Source organism: Silurus aristotelis, assembly GCF_946808225.1.
Source record: "Silurus aristotelis genome assembly, chromosome: 1".
Lineage (NCBI taxonomy): Eukaryota > Metazoa > Chordata > Actinopteri > Siluriformes > Siluridae > Silurus > Silurus aristotelis.
Window position 1 is genome coordinate 2,556,026 of NC_139574.1, and position 18,733 is coordinate 2,574,758.

Genomic DNA, 18,733 nt, shown 5'->3' on the forward strand with positions numbered 1-18,733 from the left:
AGAGCATTAGTACAACCCCTGGCAAAAAGTATGGAATCACCCCTCTCAGAAGATGTTCATTCAAATGTTTAATTGTGTAGAAACAAAAACAAGCACATATATGCCACAAAACAATTTTCATTTAACAATCCAAACTTCTGGCTGTATAAAACACTTAAAAAACAAAACAAAGAAAGATAACTATAGTCAATTACAACTGTTTTTACAGATCAAACACAGGAAAAAAATATGGAATCACACAAATCTGAGGAAAATTATATGGAATCACCATGCACTTTGCATTTCTAAAACAAACACCTGTATCTGATTACAACTGCTAATTAGTCTGCAGTTCAAAAAGAGTGCTTGCACACATTAGTGACGTGTTGAACCAAGATGATTGACATAACTCATGGCTCCAACACGAGAGATGTCAGTTGAAACAAAGGAGAGGATTATCAAACTTCTTGAAAAGGTAAATCTTCACGGAATGTTGCAAAAGATGTTGGTTGTTCCCAGTCAGCTGTGTCTAAAATCTGGACCAAGTACAAATCAAATGGAAAGGTTGTAAAAAGGAAGCGTACTGGTAGACCATGAAAGACATCAAAGCGCCAAGACAGAAAACTTAAAGCAATATGCCTTGAAAACAGAAAATGCACAACCAAACATATGAGGAACAAATGGGCAGAAAGTGGAGTCAATGTCTGTGACCGGACTGTAAGAAATCGCCTAAAAGAAATAGGATTTACATACAGAAAAGCCAAACGAAAACCATCATTAACATCTAAACAGAAAAAAACAAGGTTTCAGTGGGCTAAAGAAAGACAATCTTGGACTGTGGATGACTGGATGAGAGTTATATTCAGTGATGAATCCCGAATCTGCATTGGGCAGGGTGATGATGCTGGAACTTTTGTTTGGTGCCGTTCCAATGAAATTTATAAAGACAACTGCCTGAAGAAAACATGCAAATTTCCACAATCATTAATGATATGGGGTTGTATGTCAGGTAAAGGTATGGGACAGATGACAGTCATTACATCTTCTATAAATGCACAAGTTTATGTTGAGATTTTGGACACTTTTCTTATTCCATCAATTGAAAGGATGTTTGGTGATGGTAGCATCATTTTTCAGGATGATATTGCATCATGCCATAGGGCAAAATCTGTGAAAAAATTCCTACAGGAAAGACATATAATGTCAATGGCATGGCCTGCAAATAGTCCGGCTCTCAATCCAATTGAAAATCTGTGGTGGAAATTAAAGAAAATTGTCTACGACAAGGCTCCAACCTGCAAGGCTGATCTGGCAACTGCAATAAGACAAAGCTGGAGACAGATTGATGAAGTTTACTGTTTGTCATTAGTTAAATCCATGCCTCAGAGAATTCAAGCTGTTATAATAGCCAGAGGGGGTGCAACAAAGTACTAGTAGTGTTTTTATTTGGTGATTCCATATAATTTTCCTCAGATTTGTGTGATTCCATATTTTTTTCCTCTGTTTGATTTGTAAAAACAGTTGTAATTGACTATAGTTATCTTTCTTTGTTTTGTTTTTTAAGCGTTTTATACAGCCAGAAGTTTGGATTGTTGAGTGAAAATTGTTTTGTGGCATATATGTGCTTGTTTTTTTTTTTTCTACACAAACATTTGAATGAACATCTTCTGAGAGGGGTGATTCAATACTTTTTGCCAGGGGTTGTATAAAGCTGCTCTACTGTCAAAGCTGCTATTCTAAAGAATTAATCATACTGACCAGCGTTTGTGTTATAACAAACACCACACATACACACAATCTAAAAGATGGTCTCTATTTTGATAGGACGAGTGACTCTGGGGGGAGTGAGTGAGTGAGTGAGTGAGTGAGTGAGTGAGTGAGTGAGTGAGTGAGTGAGTGAGTGAGTGAGTGAGTGAGTGAGTGAGTGAGTGAGAGAGAGAGAGAGAGAGAGAGAGAGAGAGAGAGAGAGAGAGAGAGAGAGAGTGGGTCAGCACATTCTTCAGGCTACAGGAAGTGAGGTCTGTAAGAAGTTCCTGTTTCACTGGAATAGTGAACCTCGGAGAGGACTGCTTTCACGACACATTTCTGCGGTAATAAAATCAATCTCTCTCTCTCTCTCTCTCTCTCTCTCTCTCTCTCTCTCTCTCTCTCTCAGTGTAGTAAAGAACTATCAGCAGTAAAATCCAGCACATGTTCTGTATCCCCAATGCAGCCAGACTGGCCTCGGCCTCCTGGTCATATACATCTCGCTTACAACCACTTGGTTGCTAGGTTGTCAGACTGCACAGCCATGTTACATTTAACTGCAATCAACAACCACTTGATGCCCAGCACCTGCAAAAAAGTGTGGAAACATCAAGTCTTTAATGGTTTTTTTAATCTAGAAATGTCCAGATATTCTACTATATTTAATTGGAAACATTCTCCTTTAGCATGAAAAACAGTTTTACACACTCTCAGCATCCAGACACTTCCTTCCTCCAAATATTCAGCTGAAATACTTATATATAGCATGAATAAGCACAGAGGGGTTTCCTTGTGTTTTGACCTTGTAATGATCTCGCTGGCTTAAGCTGGATGAAAGAGGAGACAGGTGAAGGGTTTCTCAAACAGAACTGTCTTCATTTATTCACATCCTTTTTCACACACACACACACACACACACAAACATACACACTTGTGATTTATCCCTACTTTTTAGTGGGATAAACCAAAACACAGATGAGGTGGTATCTAAATGTTTCGAGACTCGTTTTGTTTACAAGAAAAAGTACTTTATTTATCTACGTTTGCACACTAGAACCTTTAAAATAATCTCCTTGCACTGCAATACAGCGTTCCCAGCGTTCGTCTGGAATGTGTCCTGGAAGTCTTGTTTCCGAAGCACGTCAAACGCCTTCTAATTCGCTCCGGATCTCAAACAGTGTCAAAATGGCAACATTAGAGTTGGATCTTTATCTTGGGAAAGAGGACGAAGTCTGCAGGAGACAGATCTAGCGAGTAGTGTGGGTGCGGAGGTGAGATCATGTGGATTGTTCTCCGAAAATCATCATGCACAAGTTGCCAAATGGTTGAGGTCTTCCCGATCCCTCGCTGTGATGTTTTGCAGCTCTCGAAGCGCCCGTGCCTCTTGAAAGACCTCATTGTGTTTCAACAACTTGTTGCAGCATAGATGTATGTCAAACCTACAGTATGTCACGTTGAACGTGTCTGTGGGAGATTTGCCCAGTTTCATGCAGAATTTCACATTCGCTCCACAGACATGGTAATGCAGGTAGTCAGAATAGCACCAGTTACACCATTAGTCTCGAAACCTGTTCTCCTCACATGTAACTTAAACAATTTGTCCTCTTTGGTTGCAGGGTTTTTTCTTTAACATAGGTGGCGCTGTACAGGCTTTCAGCCTGTTAGTGACCTGCGTTATTGTTACATTTTTACTTCTCTTTTTTTCTTTCTTAAATTTATCAAAGCATGTAGGGCCGGTCCCAAGCCCGAATAAATGGGGAGGGTTGCGTTAGGAAGGGCATCCAGCATAAAAACATGTGTCCGAACAAGCGGATCATGAATACGGATGATCCGCTGTGGCGACCCCTAATGGGGGAAGCCGAAAGAAAGAATGTGACTAATCAGTTACAAACTGTGCATTTAATTGAATTGTACCATTTCATTCCTACAGCTGAATCTTAGTGAAAATCATTCTCTGTATTGACGGCTTCATCCTCTGTGCTCCATGTCTGCTTCACCAAAAACCTCACGTGTTAAGTTTTCTACACAGCGCTCTTCCGTTGGTGATACGGTCACTCTAAAATACAACCCTCAAAAAATCAGTAAAGGTACCAGAGAGATCAGGTGGTATAAGGGGACAGAATGTATTCATCAGGAGACCCTTAGGGATAATTTGTTTCTGACACTGAAAGATGTTAAAGACACAGATTCGGGACAGTACAGGTGTGAAGCTCATGGAAAAAGCAAAAAAGAAGTGGCTGTTATTTATCTTCATGTTGCAGGTAAGTGGTGCTTATTTACTCATGATCTGTATACATATATTTGTAGAAACAATTTTGTTTAGTAACAAATCATTACCCTGTGTTCCTCTTCTCAGAGTTTAAAGTGGTCTCCGGCATGTATTCTTTTAGCCCGTCCAATTACTTTCCTGGTGATGATGTCACTCTGCCCTGCCACCTCTCTCCAAAAAAAGAGTGCTGTTGCCATGGAGATCAGGTGGTTTAAGGGGACAGACTGTATTTGTGTGTACCAGAATGGGCAGGTCAACGAGAGGAAAGGTTATGAGGGCAGAGTGAGTCTCTTCACAAACCAGCTGGAGGAAGGAAACATGTCTCTGATGCTGGGGAATGTTCAGAAATCGGATAATGGAAAGTACAAGTGTGTAGTCACCCACGGAAAAGACAAGATGGAAAATTATCAAAACTGGCTACGTTTGAAAGGTAGTTTTTCCAAACGAGCAAATATTCAATAATAACATCTGCTTATTAATAAGAAGTGCTTATTGCCTCCGAGTGACCATCAGACTTCATGATTGACTATAGTTAAAATGAAATGAGTAGAAAACATTATGGAAGGATGTGCAGACAGAATACAGGTTATGACATAAAACCTGACCAGTATGCAGGACTCACTCCCTCAATTCTGACAAGAAGGGGACAGAGTTAAAAAAAGATAAAAATTCTTTAATTAATTGAAGTACTTTAAAAACTTGAATTGTAAATCAATTTTAAATTTAAGCTAATTAATTTCACCTACTTCAATACAAGCAATTATTTAAAATATAATAAATATAATATTTATATCATAATAATTTGCCTAGCTTTGGGCATGGTCATTAGTAGGAGTGGAAGGTGAATAATGGTGTTTTGCATTTAGAGTATATCCTAATTTAAAATCAAACCAAATGTTAATTTATATAGCACCTTTTATAACAAAACGTTAGCAAAGTGCTTTACAATAAAAATTACTCATTAACACAAATAGAGCATTTAAAACCAATTATCAGTTAAAAACACTAAAGAAAATTTGTCATTTGTAATAGTAGGAATATTGTTGACTTGCTAAACAGATGTCTTTAATTTAATTGCTATGTAAAGTTGTTCATATATTTAAAACTGTGGTGTTAAATGACTCGGTTTGCCGCTTTGGTGACACTTAGGAGTTACATGTGTTCCTAAAAAACATTTCTTCAACAGTAGATTATACAGAATTTTATTGTCATTATTTTCTGAACCTCTAAACATTTCTGTTTTTTCTTCTTTTTAGAATTAAAACTGGTATCTGAACCATACAGTTACCTTATATATGCTCCTGATCTCCACCGAGTGCATTACACGGTCTCCGATCTTCACTGCGGACGTAGCTCTGCTCCTGACCTGCGTGGTGGGCACCCCTTCGGTCCAGATTTCCGCCGAAGGCGTTGCTCCGTTCCGAGTCACGGGGAGGACATTGCTACACTCCGGTCCTCCGTGCTGGACATCACTCCTTGCCAGACCTCCCCAGTGGGCGTCAATCCGCCCCTGATCGCCGCCGAGGGTCTCGCTGTCCTACGCCGGGGACATCTCTCTGCTTCCGGCCTCCGCTGAAGACGTCTCTCCGTCTCCAGTCTCTGCTACATGCAGCTCTCCGTCCCCAGTCGCCGCTGGAGGCGTCTCTCCGTATCCGGCTTTTATCCTGGCTCCGATCTTCACCGGTGGTTTCGCCCCATTCCTGGCCTCCGCAAAGAGCTGCGTGCCGTTTCGTACCTCCGCTGGGGGCGTGGTTTCGTCCCGTGTCTTCGGGATGGGCATCGTCCAGTTCCTGCGCTCCGCCTGGGCTGTCGCCCCGCCTCGGGTCCTTCCCTGCCTTCCCCGGGTTCCGTGGCGGTTCTGACCAGGTCCCTTTCGACCCTAGACGGACACCAGGATCCTCCTCCGAGTGCCCTGGCCCTCCGAGCATCTGTGGGTTTGTGGGTAATGTCAGGGATCCACCTGCCACGCCCCCCTTTTGTGGCGCTTATGCCTACGCTCTCCCTGGAGCTCCAGGCTTAACTATGCACACCTGAAGCTCATCATCACTCCACCCCGCTCCTACATAAACCCCTCACTCACATTCACTCCCAGTTCGTTATTGTATGTGTTGGACTTTACGTGCTGCATGTTTTCGTGTTCCGGGTTTCAGACAGGACTCTATGCGTCCGTTCCTTTCGGACTCCACAATACCGTACCGGCTGCGCTTCCCCTCCCCGTGCATCTCGGATCAGCTACGCTTCTCCTCAAGCGCACCTCGGACTCTCTCAACCGAAGGACTGCCGTGTGCGTGTGTGTGTGTGTGTGTGTGTGCGCGTGTGTGTGTGTGTGCTTGTGTGTATCTCTCTCCCTCACTCTTGGTTTTAAAACCCGAGCGAGCTGTACTCTGGCTTCCACCTCCTGTCTCGCTCGCACCCTGACACATATGTCCTTTAGTCAATATCCCAAAGCTATGTTCAATATTTGTACATACACAGTACACAACTTTAAGGGCCAGACACTTCCAGTACAGCGGCATTGGCATTCTTGAATCCTTCTATGACTTATTTTGTTCATTCACGTTTTTTGTTGATGTAGTTAGGTTATTTGCTAGTAGAATACTGGTATACCCACAACTAATATTCCTAAGTTCTCCCACACCACCCCATTTCTACATTTCTTCCACTAGCATATTAATATTCACTTTTACAACACTGATGCTTGCCTAAAAAGAAATAAATGGAACGCACCAACTACAACAGAGCACTTAACCCTTACCTTGCACTGTACCATGTTCTGTCCAATCCTCTTAGATTGCTCTACTGATCCCATCATCTTCCATGCTTCCAGACTCTTCCTGTTATGGCACATAGGTGATAGAATAAACTTTTCCCAGATGTCTGAACAGCTGGGTCAATTTCTTGTAAATGCAAATGATCATAAATCTGTGGTAAATATGGCAACTGTAGTTGAATGCACTGTGACCTGATGGTCTGAAAGCAGGAACATTGGAGGTGGGTTTAAACTGTTTTATCATGGTGTGGATGGGAAGAGAAATGGTGTAGGGGGGAATCTGAAGGAAGAGTACAGTAAGAGTGTAGTGGAGGTGAAGAGAGTTTCTGATAGGGTGATGATCGTGAAGGTGGAAGTTGAAGGGATGATGATAAATGTCATCAGTGCCTATGCTCCACAAGTTGGCTGTGAGATGGAGGAGAAGGAAAGATTCTGGAGTGAATTAGATGAAGTGGTAGATGGTGTACCTAGGAAAGAACGATTGGTGATTGGGGCAGACTTTAATGGGCATGTAGGTGAAGGGAACAGAGGTGATGAGGAGGTGATGGGTAGGTATGGTTTTAAGGAGAGGAATGTGGAAGGGCAGATGGTGGTGGATTTTGCTAAAAGGATGGAAATGACAGTGGTGAACACGTTTTTTAAGAAGAAGGAGGATCATAGGGTGACGTATAAGAGTGGAGGAAGGTGCACACAGGTGGATTATGTTCTGTGTCGGAGATGCAACCTGAAGGAGATTGGTGACTGTAAGGTGTTGGCAGGGGACAGTGTAGCTAGACAGCATCGGATGGTGGTCTGTAGGATGGTTTTGGAGGCGAAGAAGAAGAGGAGGAAAGTAAGGATTGAAAGAAGAATAAGATGGTGAAAACTGAAAGAGGAAGAGTGTAGTGTGAGGTTCAGGGAAGAGGTCAGACAGGGGCTTGGTGGTGGTGAAGAGGTGCCGGATGATTGGGCAACTACTGCAGGAGTGATGAGGGAGGCAGCTAGAAAAGTACTTGGTGTGACATCTGGAAATAGAAAGCAAGACAAGGAGACGTGGTGGTGGAATGAGGAAGTGCAGGAGAGCATTAGGGGAAAGAGATTGGCAAAACAGAAGTGGGATCGACAGAGTGATGAGAAAAGTAGGCAGGAGTACAAGGAGATGCGGCAGCAGGTAAAGAGGGATGTGGCGAAAGCCAAGGAAAAGGCATATGAGGAGCTGTATAAGAGGTTGGACACTAAGGAAGGAGAAAAGGATTTATACCGATTGGCCAGGCAGAGAGACCGAGCTGGGAAGGATGTACTGCAAGTTAGAGCAATAAAGGATGGAGAGGGAAATGTGTTGACTAGTGAGGAGAGTGTGTTGAGAAGATGGAGGGAGTATTTTGAGCAGCTGATGAATGAGGAAAATCAGAGAGAGAGAAGGTTGGAGGATGTGGAGTTGGTGAAGCAGGCTGTAGATAGGATTAGTAAGGAGAAAGTAAGAGCAGCGATTAAGAGGATGAAGAATTGAAAGTCGGTTGGACCAGATGACATACCGGTAGAAGCGTGGAGATGTTTAGGAGAGATGGCAGTGGAGTATTTAACCAGATTGTTTAACAGGATTCTGGAAGGGGAGAGGATGCTTGAGGAATGGAGAAGGAGTGTGCTGGTACCGATCTTTAAGCATAAGGGAGATGTGCAGACCTGCAGTAACTACAGGGGAATTAAGTTGATCAGTCACACCATGAAGTTATGGGAAAGAGTAGTGGAAGCCAGGCTGAGAGAAGAGGTGACCATCTGTAAGCAACAGTATGGTTTCATGCCGAGGAAGAGCACCACAGATGCCTTATTTGCTTTAAGGATGTTGATGGAGAAGTATAGAGAAGGACAGAAGGAGCTGCATTGTGTATTTGTGGATTTAGAGAAAGCGTACGACAGGGTGCCGAGAGAGGAGTTGTGGTATTGTATGAGGAAGTCTGGTGTGTCAGAGAAGTATGTGAGGGTGGTGCAGGACATGTATGAGGACAGTGTGACGGCAGTGAAGTGTGCAGTAGGTACGACAGACTGGTTCAGGGTGAAGGTTGGACTGCATCAAGGACCGGCCCTGAGCCCTTTCCTGTTTGCAGTGGTGATGGACAGGTTGACGGACGAGGTCAGACAGGAGTCTCCCTGGACTATGATGTTTGCAGATGATATTGTGATTTGTGGTGAGAGTAGAAAGCAGGTTGAAAAGAGCCTGGAGAGGAGGAGATATGCGCTGGAGAGAAGGGGAATGAAAGTCAGTGGGAGTAAGACAGAGTACATGTGTGTGAATGAGAGGGAGGGCAGTGGAGTGATGTGGTTGCAGGGAGAAGAGGTGAAGAAGGTGGAGGAGTTCAGGTACCTGGGGTCAACAGTGCAAAGTAATGAAGAGTGTGTTAGAGAAGTAAAGAAAAGAGTGCAGGCAGGGTGGAGTGGGTGGAGAAGAGTGACAGGAGTGATTTGTGATAGTAGGGTATCTGCAAGAATGAAAGGGAAAGTTTATAGGACTGTGGTGAGACCTGCGATGTTGTATGGATTAAAGACAGTGGCATTGAGTAAAAGACAGGAGGTGGAACTGGAGGTAGCAGAGCTGAAGATGTTAAGGTTTTCATTGGGAGTGACGAGGATGGACAAGATTAGAAATGAGTTTATTAGAGGGACAGCACATGTAGGATGTTTTGGTGACAAGGTGAGGGAGGCGAGATTGAGATGGTTTGGACATGTGCAGAGAAGGGACATGAATTATATTGGTAGAAAAATGCTGAAGATGGAGCCACCAGGTAGGAGGAAAAGAGGAAGGCCAAGGAGGAGGTTCATGGATGTGGTGAGGGAAGACATGCAGGTAGTTGGTGTGAAAGAGGCAGATGTAGAGGACAGGGTGGTATGGAGACGGATGATCCGCTGTGGCGACCCCTAATGGGAGCAGCCGAAAGAAGAAGAAGAAGAAGCTAAACTAACTACAAATCCGCAATCTGAAAAATATTTCAGAAAACAGTTTAGCAGTGAGGACCAGTGTTGTGCTAGTTACTAAGAAATAGTAACTAGTTACAGTTACTCGTTATATCATTCAAAAAGTAACTTAGTTACTTTGTTTATTATTTACACCAAAAAGTAATGCGTTACTGTTAAAAGTAACTTTTTAGTTTTTCTTTTTTAAAGAATGTTCTTTAATGTTCCCATTAATGCCCTTTTATGTGTTATGGTCTACAAACACAAAACTGACTTAAACACAAAGTAATTTTTAAACACTATTTTATTAAAGTCAGAGCAGCACAAACAATATATCACAAGGATTTCTGAAATAAATAACAAAAGCTGAATAATATATTCACAATCAAAAACTAAAGTGGCTTCTGCTGTTGTGTTGAGCTCTTAAATATGTTCCTTTCACAGCTGAAGTATGAAAACTATCAATAATGTAGAACAGAACACCAGGTTAGCTTCTAGCGTCTAGCTTCGTCGAGGCATGTAGATTCTGGAGGAGCTTCGACAGATTGGAGTTGCTGTTTATCGCAGTAGATACGAGCTTCGAACCAGAAAGACACAGCTTACATTTGACTAAAATGGTTTTGTCTTCATGCTCAACTAAAGTGAAATAATTAGCATATTAACACTTTGAGAAACTCGTCTTGCTCTCGCCTCGACTCGCCATTACTGCCACACAGACCTGAATAAAAGGAGACACGCCCACATCGCTTCTTCTTCCTGTTTACAATGGGTTATCCACCAATCCTACAATGCGTCGCTGCTGTAAACAGGTTAGACTGTAGTCTACACTTCTGCCCAAATTCATTTATTTAAAAAAGTAATGGACAACACACCATACGGTAACGGTAACGGAGTTAATTTATTTAAAAATAAATGCGTTACAGTATTAGTTACTGTCAAAAGTAACTGCGTTACAGTAACGCGTTACTAGTATTAGTAGGCACAACCTTAGTACAAACTTATTAGTAGGCATGGGATTAGCTTCCATTGTTATGCTGATGATATATATCTCTTTGAAAAAAGATGATACAGCTCGATTGGTTCAGATAACTGAGTGTGTTAAAGAATTTAAGGATTGGATGACGCATAACTTTCTTTAGTTAAATTCTGATAAGACAGATTTTGCTCATTAGCTAAAAAAACAGTACACAGAAGCTCCAGCATTTCAACCTCCATTTAGACGGATGTTCTGTAACCACTAGTTCAACAGTAAACGACCTGGGAGTTATTTTAGACAGCAACTTGTCTTTCAAAAATCACATCACCCAAGTTACAAAAACAGCCTTCTTTCACCTTAGAAATATTTCTAAGCTAAGAAACATGTTAAATTCATGACCTCCAGATTGGACTATTGTAATGCATTACTAGGTGGTTGTTCTGCTTTATTAATAAACAAGCTTCAGTTTGTCCAGAATGCAGAATGGCATTTGAAACCCACTTCATGTGGAGTTTGGACATTGGACCTCTTTGAGTGTTTAAAGACTCTGGCATGCAGAAGCTGGTCTTGGATCTTTTACGATTTAAGATGTTGAGCTATTTTATGAGTCCAAAACATCAACTGTCTGTATTAGACTGTAGAAAGGACATTACTTATAATCACACACTACGGTGCTCATGTTAGTTCTCACTTTCCAGTGTTTTGTATTGTTTTAAATACTATAATCACACTCTTGATATCACCCAAATGAGGATGTGTTCCCCTTTGAGTCTGGTTCCTCTCAAGGTTTCTTCCTCATTACATCTAGTTTTTCCTTGCCACAGGCTGCTCATCAGGGATAAATACACATAATTCACTTAAATTCTTAAGTTCTGTAAAGCTGCTTTGAGACAATGTCCATTGTGAAAAATGATAAAGAAATAAACTTGAACTTGAACTTGAACACACACAAACTAAAACATATTTTGATTGGATGAGTGACTCAGTTTGAGGAGAGGGAGAGTGGGAGCATATATGCTTTATTATACAGTAAGTTAGGTCTTTAACAAGTTCCTCTATCCTTAAACATTATAGAGAACTACTTTCATTCTTTTCACATCATTTTTGGACGGTAATTAAATTATTTTTTCTTTTCAGAATTTGGCAAAAAGTCAGTAGTTTCAGTTATAATAAGACTTGTAGAAGTCAGTTAGGGAATTTATTACCTTGTTTTAGGTCAAAGCTTCAGCTTCAGCATGTCACAGCCTGTTTATTTTCACTTCTCGCTTTCTCTTCTCCTTTCTTTTACAAACCGCCGTCTTACTGAAAGCTGTTTTTCAACATTTCTTTCATAGATATTACATTTCATTTCTTTAAAAAAAAAGGGAACACATACAGAATATAAACACATCAACCTCTCAAGCTGCTGCTTGGAATTGTAGTTTAGACTGAACTGTATCACTTTTCAATTCATTAGTTGTATTTTTTTAACATGGTAAAAAAAAGAGGTCTGCATATGTGGTTTGATTAAACGGTTCGAAAAAGAGTCAGTAGCTTCAAAGATCTTCACAGCATGAAAACAGCTTTGTGAAATGTAAGTATCTGTTAATTTGATTTCACCTTCTTTTAATATTGGAGACTTTAACATCTTTATGATACACCTTGAACAGTGAGCATAAATGATACAGCTATTAAATGCAGTCCAATCTCATTGGCTAGAGCCTTTTTTTTTTTTCAATATAAGGAAATAAACACCACTTTATCCATCTATGCAAATAACTGATCTGCATCTGGGATTAAAATCAGGGAATTCCCTGCAGTCTGCTTTAGCAGGAAACATGTACATGTAACCACATTTACTTTAATTCAGTTTTATTTACATTTAGTGTTGTACAATATTGCTTAAGACTATTGTGTACGATCACTAGTTTCACTACATAAGTTTTACAGAACATTTAGTCCATTACCCATGTGTTTTCATTCCTACAGCTGGGTCTGCTGAATCACTGTCTCTTTTTGAGTGAAGGTTTCATCCTCTGTGCTCCATGGCTGCTTCAACTAGCACCTCACTTCCCACGTTTTTTACAGTGCATTCCTCCGTTGGTGATAAAGTCACTCTACGGAGGAGGGGGACAAAATGTGTTTATCAAGAGGACTTTCTGAAGTGGAAGTATTTTTTTCGGAGAGCCGTGTTTCTTAAACTGAAAGACGTTAAAGTAATGGATTCCGCAGAGTACAGGTGTGAAGCTCACGGAGAAAGAAAAGAAGTAGTTGCTGTTTTTTCTCTTCATGTTGCAGGTAAGTGTTGCTTAGACAGACAGACAGACAGACAGAATATTTGTGGAAACCATTTATTCAGTTACAGCTGTTTTTTCCTGTGATCAAATATCTCTATATGTAAATGGTAACCCTAACCCATAGCAACATTTTGGAAGTACATGCAGACCAAATAAATAAAATAAAATGCCATGAAACCTGGCCAGTATGTAGGAATTTCTCAACACAAGTCTAACCAGCCCACAATGATGTGCTGAAGTGCTGCAAAATCTCCGGAAGCATTATCCCTAAAAACAAAAGTATTTTCTTTACAGGTTCTTAATACTGAATTTTAAACAAATTTGCAATTTAGGTGTATTAAATCTGCCTGGCTTGGATTTTTATTTTTTTTGGTAAATTGCAAAATATGTATATCTTGTTCCACCGACAATGGGCAGAGTGGCCACTCATGACCGCTCCCCACCTCATGAGGGATGCATCCGTTGTTAGAGTTACGCGATGACAAGGAGCTCCCAGGACGGGGCCTTGAGACAGGAACATAGGTTTTTTCCACATATCTGGGGCTCGCCGCGAGACATTGATAGTACGAAGTGTATTGGCCTTTCGGGAGAACCTTCTGTCTCTTAGCCACCACTGGAGGGTTCTCATATAGAGGAGGGCAAGTGGAATCACATTGGATTCTGCTGCAATAAGACCCTGCAACTTCTAGAATTGCTTTACAGTGAGTGACTGGCCTTCTATTACTCTCCTGACTGTTGTGAGGACAGCTTTAATCCGGGCAGGAAACAGTTGTGCCCAAGAAGGTGGTTCTTTGTACTGGAGAAAGCAAACTCTTTCCTGCATTTAGTCTTATCCCCAGCTCCTTGATGTCGGTGTAAATGACATGAAAGTATGCATTATTTAGATCTACTGTGACAAACCAGTCCTTGGAACTGATTTGAGGCACAACCTGCTGGATGGTCAGCATTTTGAACCTGAGTCTCATGAGAGAGCAGTTCCGCTGACGGAGAGCATGTTTCCGCTGACGCAACCCTCCGTCCATTTTGTGAACTATGACAGCTTCTGTCCGTTCACAAAGTGCTCTGTGTGTATGTGTTGAATTGTCTGTCAATTGTTTGTCGAAAAACAAAAAAACAAAAACATTTTTCATATATATATATATATAGTGAGGAAAATAAGTATTTGAACACCCTGCTATTTTGCAAGTTCTCCCACTTAGAAATCATGGAGGCGTCTGAAATTGTCATCGTAGGTGCATGTCCACTGTGAGAGACATAATCTAAAAAAAAAAATCCAGAAATCACAATATATGATTTTTAAACTATTTATTAGTATGATACAGCTGCAAATAAGTATTTGAACACCTGTCTATCAGCTAGAATTCTGACCCTCAAAGACCTATTAGTTTGCCTTTAAAATGTCCACCTCCACTACATTTATTATCCTAAATTAGATGCACCTGTTTGAGGTAGCTGCATAAAGACACCTGTCCACCCCATACAATCAGTAGGAATCCAACTACTAACATGGCCAAGACCAAAGAGCTGTCCAAAGACACTAGAGACGAAATTGTACACCTCCACAAGGCTGGAAAGGGCTACGGGGAAATTGCCAAGCAGCTTGGTGAAAAAGGTCCACTGTTGGAGCAATCATTAGAAAATGGAAGAAGCTAAACATGACTGTCAATCTCCCTCGGACTGGGGCTCCATGCAAGATCTCACCTCGTGGGGTCTAAATGATCCTAAGGAAGGTGAGAAATCAGCCCAGAACTACACGGGAGGAGCTGGTCAATGACCTGAAAAGAGCTGGGACCACCGTTTCCAAAGTTACTGTTGGTAATACACTAAGACGCCATGATTTGAAATCATGCGTGGCCCGGAACGTTTCCCTGCTTAAACCAGCACATGTCCAGGCACGTCTTAAGTTTGCCAATGACCATTTGGATGATCCAGAGGAGTCATGGGAGAAAGTAATATGGTCAGATGAGACCAAAATAGAACTTTTGGGTTATAATTCCACTAAACGTGTTTGGAGGAAGAAGAATGATGAGTACCATCCCTACTGTGAAGCATGGGGCTGGTAGCATCATGCTTTGGGGGTGTTTTTCTGCACATGGGACAGGGCGACTGCACTGTATTAAGGAGAGGATGACTGGGACCATGTATTGCGAGATTTTGGGGAACAACCTCCTTCCCTCAGTTAGAGCATTGAAGATGGGTCGAGGCTGGGTTTTCCAACATGACAATGACCCGAAGCGCACAGCCAGGATAACCAAGGAGTGGCTCTGTAAGAAGCATATCAGGGTTCTGGCGTGGCCTAGCCAGTCCCCAGACCTAAACCCAATAGAGAATCTTTGGAGGGAGCTCAAACTCCGTGTTTCTCAGCGACAGGCCAGAAACCTGACTGATCTAGAGAAGATCTGTGTGGAGGAGTGGGCCAAAATCCCTCCTGCAGTGTGTGCAAACCTGGTGAAAAACTACAGGAAACGTTTGACCTCTGTAATTGCAAACAAAGGCTACTGTACCAAATATTAACATTGACTTTCTCAGGTGTTCAAATACTTATTTGCAGCTGTATCATACAAATAAATAGTTTAAAAATCATATATTGTGATTTCTGGATTTTTTTTTTTTATTATGTCTCTCACAGTGGACATGCACCTACGATGACAATTTCAGACCCCTCCATGATTTCTAAGTGGGAGAACTTGCAAAATAGCAGGGTGTTCAAATACCTATTTTCCTCACTGTATATAAAATTATTATTTGACAGACAGTTCAACACATACACACAGAGCGCTTTGTGAACAGACAGAAGCTGCTGCTGCCTTCACTCTATATGTGTTTTATACTCCTAGGCATAATGTCACTCCTCCGGTGACGACTGGCATACAATTTTGTAATGATTATTTCAGAGTGTGAACAATTGGGCGCATTCTCAAAGCGTTTCCTGAAAAGGAACTTCAGTTTACCTTCACAAAGGTCATTTCTACAAAATTCTTATCAACGTATCAACAGTACAGAATGACCAATACATTTATATAGAAAGGTTAACAAACCACTGTTTTAGTGCCAAATTTACTCCATGTTGAGAATGTAAATTGTCCTGTTATTCTGGCAAATTATTTAGCAATTACACACATGCTAACATTATTAATACAATCAGTTAAGTGAAGTTTTTATAGGAATCATTCCACTTTTACACAGTAAACTACACACAAGTTTATTCCTGTGTATTTAAGAAGTTTATTTCTTTTTATTCATTCACAATTTTTACTAATGTAAACCTCATCTTTTAGTCGTAAGTATGACATTATTTTTTCAGAACTTTCTTTCAATTTTGTCTTGTATGTGGAGACTTTGTGTTGATCAGCTGTAGAACATTTTTAAACATGATTTATTTAATGAATTATTTTAACCATGTCGTCCCCAAAATGTTTGTTTAAATGTTTGTTTTTTCATTTCATTTTGTTTTTAATGTGACCATTTGAATCTTTTTAAACAGATTATTATTACTATTATTTTTTGAGTATTTTTTCCTAACTGTATTTTATAATCTTCACACACACACACACACACACACACACACACACACACACACACACACACACACACACACATTTATTTTTTCATAATAACACTTTATAGTATCATGATCAACTGCATAACATGTTTAAATGTGTTTTATTTATTTATTTTAATTGTGTCTTTCCTACACAATACCCCTATATACACACATTCTGAATTCTCATCTATTTCATTTTCTAAATCATACAACACACGCACTAAACGCTAAATTGTATAAGAAGGCTTTAGGGTGATACGCTTACATCTTTAGGTTTCACATTCACAAAACCAGAAGCCCACTAATTTATTAATTATATTCATAATGCCTTTTTGAATTTAGCCAGCGAAGAATCAAATTATTATGAAAGCACATGGAACGGTAAGTCTATCATGTCTCATGTATCTAATCTCTTTTTAAATAAATCATTTTTGAAATAATTCAAAATGAACTGTCTGGTGAAAATGTTTACATTTTTATTTACAGAATCAAGAACAAGATCATTAAGTGATCCATGTGATCTTAAGCCCAGTAAGTCTGTACACACTGTCACCTCCAGAATCAGTAGTGTGTGGGTGAATTCAGGGACTTAATCAGTGATCAGAGATTTAAAAAGTCACCATGAACATAATCAGTTGGAAACAATACGTAATATTGGGAGAACTAAATAATGCAGTCGTTACTTGTGGTGGGCAATGAAAGAAGAAAAAGACAGCAAATGGCAGAACCCTGACTGTGACCAAAAGCTTGACAAACATGATGAATTCATTTCCTATGTACAGTAGATATGACAGTAAATTCATAAGCATCACCAAAAGTAAAGTCTGCATATTCATTTTCTGGAACCAGCATGGTGTTCTGACCTATAGTAGAAAACATCTCTAGGTAACATATGTTACTCTAGTTCCCTGAGGGAATGAGATGCTGCATCGCAACGCACTGGGAATATAAATTATTGTGTGTAATCAGCCATTAGGTTATCAATCAGTCAATACTTTGGGAATATTAAATAATGTGTGTAATCAGTCATAATTGGAATGCTGGATGTCACTGGTGGGGTCAGAGCGTTGACAATTCGGCCACGTTTAGAAAGCATTGCGGCCTTCATTGACACAGAGTTAGAGGACAGCAGATCTGTATGTTCTGAGTGTAGACAGAGCAGATAAAGTGTTCACTCTTCTCTACATGAGAGAAACATGAAGGTTGTAATGATTCAATTCACATTCAGTAAAATCAGTCTAACTTCTAAAATTCTAACTATTTTTACAAATTTACTCATCTACTGGTTTTTTTATGATTCATATTCTTTGACAAGGAAAACCTGAAAGACGTAGGAGTCACCCGATAGTCTAGCCATTTAGTAATCCATGTACTGTTCTGACTTGAAGTATGAAGTTCCACTGAAACAGTTTCACTAACATCTCCTCTGTATGTGGGCACAGTGTGAAGACAAAGCTTGGGTGAAAAACACCAAGACAGAGAAAGGAAGATTGCAGTAAAGGACATTGGAGAGCATTCACCCAGGATGGAGATGAAGATACCCAGGTTGGAGATTCCAATTAGAATTTTTGTCAAAATATAATCATAACAATGCTGTTATCAACTAACTAAGATCATCTCGCTAACTAGCCTATCTCAGTTTTTTTTAGATTTGTCTTATTACTGTCACTTTGTCATTTATTACTGTATGTAACCGGTGGCTCGCGACACCAGTTATAAAATCACTTTTCTGCGTTGTGTGGTGTAGTGGAGACAGACACGGGACAACAGGCGGCGGTTTCACTGGCTTTTATCTGATGTAAAAGAAATAAAAGCAGCCTCTGAGTACAATCACCCTTATTTTGCTCTATAAAACAAATGTGATGTAGATTTAATTACCATATGCTTTTCATCTCCACATTGGTCAAAAACACAAATATAACTTAAATTGGGCAAAATGACAAAAATAACCACACAGGTAAGTAAAATAACATAATACACATAATTTGCAATAAAGATATAGACATAAAAGCAACAATTAAAATAAAGATTAATGAGGATTAGCAGGAGCCAAAAATAACCCACCTCTTCCATGCATTAACAATGCCAAGAGGAAGAGGAGGAGACAAAACAGGAAATTATGTAGGCTCATGATGACATCACAGCAATTAAAGGGGAAAGGTGCTCATTCAGGCAGGTACACCAGATATATGAAAAACCATTTTGTAAGAATTATAACAATCAATACACATGTTTTAACAGAACA

The 18,733-nt window shown here is 40.3% G+C and overlaps 1 protein-coding gene and 1 long non-coding RNA gene across 3 annotated transcripts in view; both read left to right on the forward strand.

Moving 5' to 3' along the window:
• Positions 1-18,733, forward strand: part of LOC310730354 (myelin-oligodendrocyte glycoprotein-like) — a 225,473-nt gene that overhangs the window by 175,054 nt on the left and 31,686 nt on the right. The window contains exon 1 of one of the 2 annotated variants that reach the window (XM_083549271.1): positions 12,825-12,945. The exons of the other annotated variant lie outside the window; for it this stretch is intronic. The gene's annotated coding sequence lies outside the window, so the exon portion shown is untranslated. Of the gene's footprint in view, positions 1-12,824; positions 12,946-18,733 lie in introns of those variants that run through there. 2 annotated transcript variants of the gene reach the window in all.
• Positions 16,524-18,160, forward strand: LOC310732559. The gene is made up of 4 exons (XR_014535493.1): positions 16,524-16,869; positions 16,975-17,019; positions 17,804-17,848; positions 17,931-18,160. It is a non-coding gene; the product is annotated as an uncharacterized lncRNA (long non-coding RNA).